An 8,370-nucleotide genomic window follows, 5' to 3' on the forward strand; every position below is an offset into this window, starting at 1 on the left:
TGGAAGAAGAAGCCTCATGCTCCCAGAAAGGCTCAGTTGTGGTGGGTACACTGTCTGCCACGGGAGTGTCTGCTGGGGCATGGAGGAGTAAAAAGCAAAGTACCTTTACTCACCTGTGCCGTGTCAGGAACTTCCTCATTGTTTGGGAAGTTGCTTTTATCATTTCATGTACAATGAAGCTGAGGCCCACAGGCTGAACTCTGGCTACCCAGTTTTCTGGCTCAGGGCTCCTTCTACCTGCACAGTTAGCATGTACTTTTGATAGCTGCCTCCTGCCTCAGTGTTGTGCAGTTTGAAAGGGTGGGTGGCAAAAGCGAGACCCAAAGTCACCAGATAATTGCTTGAGTCTGAAGTCTGAAATGCCCCCCGTAAGGCTTTTTGGGCCGATGTCCTTAATTCCTGAGCAATTCTAGAGACCCTGAGCCCCTAGCCTGGGAGGAGGGCTTACGGTTAGGACAAAGCCTTGCAGTACTTCTTCTGGACCTTTATATCGAGACACCTGAGCAGGCAATGGAGATTGAAATCCCTCGTATCAACCAGTGTGTGACCTGGGCCTTTATGGAGAGAAGTCTCAGAAGGTAAACTCATTGCCAGAGCTCTGCGAAGGCTTCTGAATTCCAGGTCCTTCCTTCCAGCTTTTGATTGCAAAGTGTCTGGCTTTTCCTTCATTCCCAAGTGCCATTAAAGTCACCTGACAAAGGTCTCCCGGGACTCACTGAATGAAGGCCCTGTGAATGAAGAGCTGAGGGGAGCACAGAGATAAGGCTTTGATGCTGGAGGTGGAGAGGTTCAGGGCCTGCCCCCGAGCACAGCAAGCCTGGGCTTCCTGCCCTCAAACTCTCTAGCAAGAGAGAGGCCTCACACTGCTGCTTTGCAAAGAGGCAGCTGCTGAAGAAGGGCATCTGTAACAGTTCTCACCCTTTGTTCAGGGACTTAGCAAACCTTTGCCAAGCATTAGTTCTCTCTTATAAGGGTGCCTGGCAGGGGGCAAAGTCACTTTGTTCTGAAGGGCAAATCACCCTCTGCTTAAGAGTCTGTATATTATTATTTTTCCTATCAGGGCAAGCAAAGAATTGTATGAAAATCATTCAGATCTTCTTGAAGAGGTTGCTACACTTGGCAGATTCTGGAGCTGCGCTTTTCCTTCGGGCTCAATCTCTGGACCTGCAGCAAGGAAAGAAATCTCTTCTGGAGAGGAAGGTCAAAAGCACTTAGATGGTTTAAATGGTTACTTTGTGGCACCACCTAATGGCTAAAGTTTCAAACTACTCCTGTTAAAGCACCACAGAGTGAGGGGTGGGAAGGTTTGGGATTGGGAAGGGTGGAAGCAGAGAGGGCTGAAGTCAGTCCCTTTCCTGCTCTCTGAGATTTAACACAAGGGAAGAACACATGCACCGAGTGTCAGTATGGTCCAGGGACCCGTTTCAGATTCTTCCCCTGACCTGCCCCGCTACAGCTGATTTCTTAGGCACTGACACTGCTGTGGAAATGCAAAGTGGCATAGCCCTCAGGAGATATTTGGCAATATCTAGCAAAACCACATGTGTTTTTCCCCTTTAATCTGGTATTCTAGGAAATTATTCCAGAAATACTCTGGCAAAAAAATGCAAAATGAGGTATAGATATACAGCATACTGCAGAATTATTTGTTACAGCAAAAGATGCAGAATGGCTCAACAGTGCATCACAGAGGACTGATGACATAAACTCTCATACATCCACACCAAAGATACCAGCCAGAGTGGTCTAGGCTTTGCGGCAGTAACAAAGGACACTGGCCCCTGGTCTGGGGCAGCGTTTATCACTGGACCAGAGGGAAAAGAGCACAGTGTACCTGGAGCTGGTGGTTAAGAAGTCTTCCAGCTCACACTTCATTCCTCAAAGCCAGCTTTGTGTGCTGACTTGGTGTGCCCAGTGTTGTGTTCCCAGCCTCTGTGTCTGGAATGTGTGCCTGGTATACATGCCTGGTGTCTCTCTGGTTTTGTGTACCTAGCACTTTTTGCCTAGTGTTATTTGCTTGGTTCTGTGTGCCTAACCCTGTGTACCTGGCTTTGTATGCCCAGGATTGTGTGCTCTGCACTGTGCATCTGCCATTTTATGTCCAGTTTGTATGCCTGGTGTATGTGCTCAGTGTTTTTTTTTTCCTGGCTTGTGTGCCAGTATTGTGTGTCCTGTGTTGTGTGTTGTGTGCCCTGCGCCCTGCACCCCATGTTATGTTCTCAGAGTCTGTGCCTGGTATTGTATGCCCAGCTTTGCATGCCTGGTCTTGTGGGCCTGGTACATGTGCTGCTGTGTGCCCAGAACTCTACATCCCATAGTGTGCCCAGCATTGCATGTCTGGAATTGTGTTCCTGGAATTTAACTCAGCATTGTGTGCTGGGAGAGTGTGCCTAACATTATGTGCCTGGCTCTGTGTTCCCAGCATTTTGTTTTTGCAGTGTGTGCCCGGCGTTGTGTGCCTGGCACATGATTCAGCCTTGTGAGCTCAGTGTTGTCTTCCCAGAGACTGGGTCTTGTCTGGTGTGTCTCCCAGGACGTGTCTGGTGTGTGTGTCTGGCATTGTTGGCCTGGGGTTTTGTGCACAGTCCTGTGCCAGACATTGTATGTCCATTTAAAAAAAAATTTAAAGTTTATTTATTTGTTTTGAGAGAAAGAGAGAGATCATGAACAGGGAGGGTGCAGAGAGAGAGAGGGAGAGAGAGAATCCCAAGAAAGTTCCACGCTGTCAGTGCAGAGCCCGACGTGGGACTTGAACCCACAACCTGTGAGATCATGACCTGAGTCGAAACCAAGAGTCAGACACTTAACTGACTGAGCCATTCCAAGTCCCCCTGTAGGTCCATTTTTGTCTGCCATTGTTGTGTGCCCAGCACTGTGTTCCCAAAGTGTATGTCTGGTGCTATGCACCTTGGCATTTTATGGCTGTTATTGGGTACTGGCATCTGTACCTAAAGATGTGTGCCCAGCATTGTGTTTCTCGCACAAGTGCTGTGCACCTAGTGTGTGGGCCTGGCATACGCCCGAGTTGTGTGGCTGGTGTGTGGGCATGACATTGTGTGCCCTCTTTGTGTTTCCAGTATGTGCACCTGGTGTTATTCTCTCAGAGTGTGTGCAAAGCTGGTGTACCACAACTGTGTACCTAATATATTGTGTCATTGTTCTGTGCTTAATGTTTTGTGCTCTGCAGAGTATACTTAACGTTGTGTTTGGGCGTGTGTGCCTGGTGTGTGTTACTAGCATATGCTCTTGCTGTGTGTACCTGGCATTGTGTGTCTGGTGTTATGTGCTGGCATGCTATATCCCTGGGGTATGTGTCAGCTTCTGTTCCTGGTGTGAGTATGAGGTGTGTCTCCAGCATGTGTGCAGGTGCGTGTTCTGGTTTGTGTGCCCAGTCTGCTGGGCTGTCATTGTATGCCTGATTTTGTGTGCCCAGGGTTGCGTGCCAGTGTTGTGTTCCTAGCCCTGTTTGGCAGTACATACATGGCATGGGGGTCCACTCCAGTGTGTCTGGAGTATGACTGTGAGTGTGTGGTCTGTGTTTTGTGGACTGGTGTATGTGCCTGGTGTTGTGTGACCAGCCTGACGCAGTGTACTTGGCATTGTGTGCTCAGCACCTAGCAGCTCTTTGGTGTGTTTTAGTTCAGAAGCATCTGAACAACCGGAGCTGCCCTCCTGGGTGCAGACATCAGTGTGGGGGAGGCATTTCACCACACGCTGCCCACAGCAGGGTTCAGGGCCATGTCCTGACCTCAGCATCCATGACAGTTCTGTGCATCACGTTCCACAGAGTGTCCTGTTAACAAGCTTCTGCTCAGAGCTCCTCTAGGTTGTCTTCTTTAAGGGATCAGCACCCCACTATTCTGGGGAGTCCCAAAAGAGAAATACCCACAGCAGGCGGCTCATGTCGGCGTTGGCACCTGGGCCCAGTGAAGCTGCACATAGAGCCGCATTGCTAGAAAGGCCCCATGCAACTCTGGGCAACGCCATCCAAGCCAAAATGCTAAAAGACCTACTCCCCACTTCTATGTCGCCCCCAGTGCAGCACAACTTATACTTCCTATCTCACAAATCTTTCTTTAAAATCACCATTCCTCTCTGCTTTCCCTTTCCCATGGGGCACAGATGGAATTCTAGGGTTCCTTGGCACAGCAACCCTTGCTCCCCTCTCAGCTCCCTCCTCATCTCATTCCCAGCCCCCTTCAGGGTACGTCTGCCCACACAGACATCAGCTTGGACAAGCCTCTGGTTCCTGAGGGTGACATGTCCTGGTAAAGGCCCCAGTGAAGGGTTAAGTTCAGGCACCCTGTGGGGAGCCAGTGCGAGTCCAGATCTGCAGGCCCAGCCCTCTGGAACAGCAGCAAGACCTATAGCCAAGACTGGGGACAGGCCTGACAGTGCAGCAGGCACAGGGGCTGAAGTGAACCCTCCTGCCTTAAATAGTGCCCTGTGCTCTGGTCTCAGAGCCCAGAGTGCGACTGGCTCCTGATGCAGCCACGAGGTGGCAGAGTTCTCCCTGTCCAGGGAAACTGTCTTGTGTCATCCTCTTGAATAATTGGACATGGAACCTCTTCCTGTTGAGTGAGGGCTCTCTCAGACAACTTCTGTATGGAGATGAAGATGTAAATAGAAAATCCGTAAGTAGTCCCGACCTCCCTGAAAACAGAAGGGGTGAATTTCATTAAAAGCAGGGACAATTTTAAAATGTAATAGATAAGCATAAGCCCGATTGTATAACAAGCATTTAGAAAACCATTGTCTTCTTGTGCTTTTAGACTATATGAGAGAAAAACAATTAACTTGGGTTATTAGGTGATTTAATTTTAATTTAATGTTTAAAAATTTTTAATGTTTGTTTTTGAGAGACAGAGACAGAGCATGAATGGGGGAAGGACAGAGAGAGTTAGAGACAGAATCTGAAGTAGGCTCCATGCTCTGAACTGTCAGCAAAGAGCCCAATGTGGGGCTCAAACTCACGAACTGTGAGAGCATGACCTGAGCCCAAAGGCAGACACTTAACTAACTGAGCTACCCAGACACCCCTAATGTAATGTTTTCAAATCAGGACTTTGTTCCCTTGCTGGTAGTTAGAGGTGTGCAGTCTTCCCACCTCTGGTTTAAATAGGGACTGAGTGGGCTGTATTCTCTGGGACTCTTCCACAGAAAGAAAGTAAACCAGAGATGAGCCCTCCTGAATTTTCCAGGACAATTCCAAGTTTTTTTCTTATTAAATAGTTTATTGTCAAGTTGGTTTTCATATAACACCCAGTGCTCATCCCAACAAGTGCCCTCCCCCATGCCCATCACCCCCCTTCCCCTCTACCCCATACCCATCAGTCCTCAGTTTGTTCTCAACATTCAAGAGTCACTCATGGTTTGCCTCCCTTCCTCTCCCCTCTTATTTCCGCCCTTCTTTTCCCCCATGGTCCTCCGTTNCGTATGTCAAGTAAGAAATTGCTGCAATGGAGGTCAAGGAAGTTGTTTCCTGTTTTCTCCTCTAGGGTTTTGATGGTTTCCTGTCTCACATTCAGGTCCTTTATCCATTTTGAGTTTATTTTTGTGTATGGTGTGAGAAAATGATCTAGTTTCATTCTTCTGCATGTCGCTGTCCAGTTGTCCCAGCACCATCTGTTAAAGAAGCTGTTTTTCCATTGAATACTCTTTCCTGCTTTGTCAAAGATTCGTTGGCTGTATACTTTTGGGTCCAATTCATAAAGATCTCTTATATCCTTGGTCAGGTTTATTCCTAGGTATTTTTTGTGTTTCCTAGGTATGTTTTTTTGTGTGTGTGTGCAATTGTGAATGGGATCAGTTTCTTGATTTCTCTTTCTGTTGCTTCATTGTTGGTATATAAAAATGACAGTTCCAAGTTTTAATAAAAGTCTGACGTAGGTGCTGTTGTCTGAGAGCTCAGATCTGCAGAGCCCTCTACCGTGTTGACTCCACAGCCCTTCCTCCCTTACTCTCAGGCTCTGTTATTGTCCAGACCTGTCTCATTTATGCCTTTCAACGATTCCTTAAAATTCCTGATATGTGGATGCTATTCTTTTTAGTGGTATTATAAATGTATTTTTGTCTCCTTTCTAAGGAGATAAGACTGAGAAAGAGAAAGGATGTTTGTCACCACCATCAGTAACCTATACTCACCCTGTAAGACCTAGTTCAGTGACCTCTTTTCTTGGAACCCCTCTACGCTTCCCCAAGAAGATCCCCACTGGCTATTTTCTGATCCAAGAAGTCAGGAAGCACACATATCTCTCCAAGGCACTGCACTTTGCCTTGGCCTGTGAAAGTGCCTCCCAGAGAACAAAGATGGAGGCTTGAATGTCTTTTTTTGTTTCCCCCTGGGTTAGCAAATGAAAAAGCAAATTGAGAAAGGTGAACTGACACAGAAGACTCTGGTGTCCCTGGGCCAGTGATAGAGGGTCTGAATGCCTGGTGAAAGATTTCAGAATCTTCCATCCAGAGGGAAAGGCCAGGCTAACTTCCAGGGTGAGTTCTGCAGCCTCACAGGAGTGGCAGGAAGATACAAGACCAGAGCAGGCCAAGTACTTCTGGGGAAATTGTCAGGAGGAATGAACTGGGTGGCTCACACTGGGGCTGGTTCCCATAGCTTTGGTAGGCTTTGAAAATGAAAATTGTTTTTTTAAATTTTTTAAATAGTTTACTGTCAAGTTGGTTTCCATATAACACCCAGTGCTCATCCCCACAAGTGCCCTCCTCCATGCCCATCACTCCCCTTCCCCTCCCAGCACCCCCATCAGCCCTCAGTTTGTTCTCAGCATTCAAGAGTCTCTCATGGTTTGCCTCTCTCCCTCTCCCCCACTATTTTTCCCCTTCTTCTCCCCCATGGTCCTCTGTTAAGTTCCTCCTCATCTTCCTATATGTGCAAATTGGAACAGATAGTGACATAGCAAAGACAGACACAAAGATAACAAAGTACCAAAGGGCTGTCAATTCCCATATACTATAGGATTGTTTAGAGGGTGAAAGGGCCTGAAGGTATGACTTGGGGAAGTCATATTTCCCAGAAGGCAATGGTTATTGCAGGGGATCAAAGAAAGCATAGCTGGAGACAGCAGTGGCTTTTGGGGGGTCTGGGTTTGATATTCTGACTAATGCTATTCCTGATGGGACAGAGAACTAAAGCCTGGGCATGCATGTCATATGAAACCTCATATTGCATTTTGATTCTATGTCCGTTCTCTGCCTTGTCTGGTTTAAAGGACCAATGTCCACCAGAATAATTGCAGCCTCAGTGTGAACTCATTGTGCTCTTATTGACCATTCCCCACTGCCATAAACATGGGGAATGACAATTTCAGGGAACAGTTTTTAAGGTTTTTATATCTACATTTAAAGGTTGTTTGATTTTTGAACATGTAGATCAGGCTCTGAAACTGTGTATTCTAAGAAATAATGAATAAGAGGTGGTCGAATGGAGAGTAATGTGGACTAAGAGAATGACAACCAGTTTATGACAAGATCACTGCAACCAGCCTTCCAGTGCCTATGATTATCTGTACTGAGATAGAGTACGTGTAAGGACAGCGACTTTCAGTTCTGTGATCTTCCCTGAGGGTAACATGTGTGAGGACAGGGACCTTTAGTCCTGTGATCTCTGCAGGCATACCTCAAAGATATTGTAGGTTTGGTTTTAGACCACTGAAATAAAGTGACCATCACCATAAAGTTAGTCAAATGAAGTTTTGTGGTTTCCTAGTGGACATAAGAGTTATGTTTACACTATACTGTAGTCTATTAAGTGTGTGGTAGCATTATGTAAAAAAAAAAGCTAATGTACATATCTAAATTTTTAAAAATTACTTTATTGCTAAAAATACTAACTGTCATCTGAGCTTTCAGTAAATTGTAATTTTTTTTTTTCTGGTGCAGGCTTTTGCCTTAATGTTGGCAGACCAGAGTGGTGGTTGCTGAATGTTGGGGTGGCTGTGGCAACTTCTTAAAATAAGACAACAATGAAGTCTGCTGCATCAGTCAAACATTCTGTCTGCAGCCTGAGATAGCATTTTACCCACAGTAGAACCTCTTTCAAAATTGGAGTCAATCCACTCAAATCCTGCTGATTGTCATCTAAGTTTATGTACTATTCTAGATCCTTTATTGTTATTTCAACAATCTTCATAGCATCTTCACCAGGAATAGATTCCATTTCAGGAAAACACTTTCTTTGCTCATCCATAAGAAGAAACTCCTAATCTGTTGAAATTGTATCATGAGATTGCAGCAATTTGATCACATCCTCAGGCTCCACCTCTTTGCTGTCACCAGAACTTTTTGGGCCCCCAAGCCCAATTCCAATGTAGGGTCCCTCTCCCCCAACAATACTAAGCAATTCTCTGATGCCAGCAA

The sequence above is a fragment of the Crocuta crocuta genome, unplaced genomic scaffold, assembly GCF_008692635.1.
Source record: "Crocuta crocuta isolate KB4526 unplaced genomic scaffold, BGI_CrCroc_1.0 scaffold93, whole genome shotgun sequence".
NCBI lineage: Eukaryota > Metazoa > Chordata > Mammalia > Carnivora > Hyaenidae > Crocuta > Crocuta crocuta.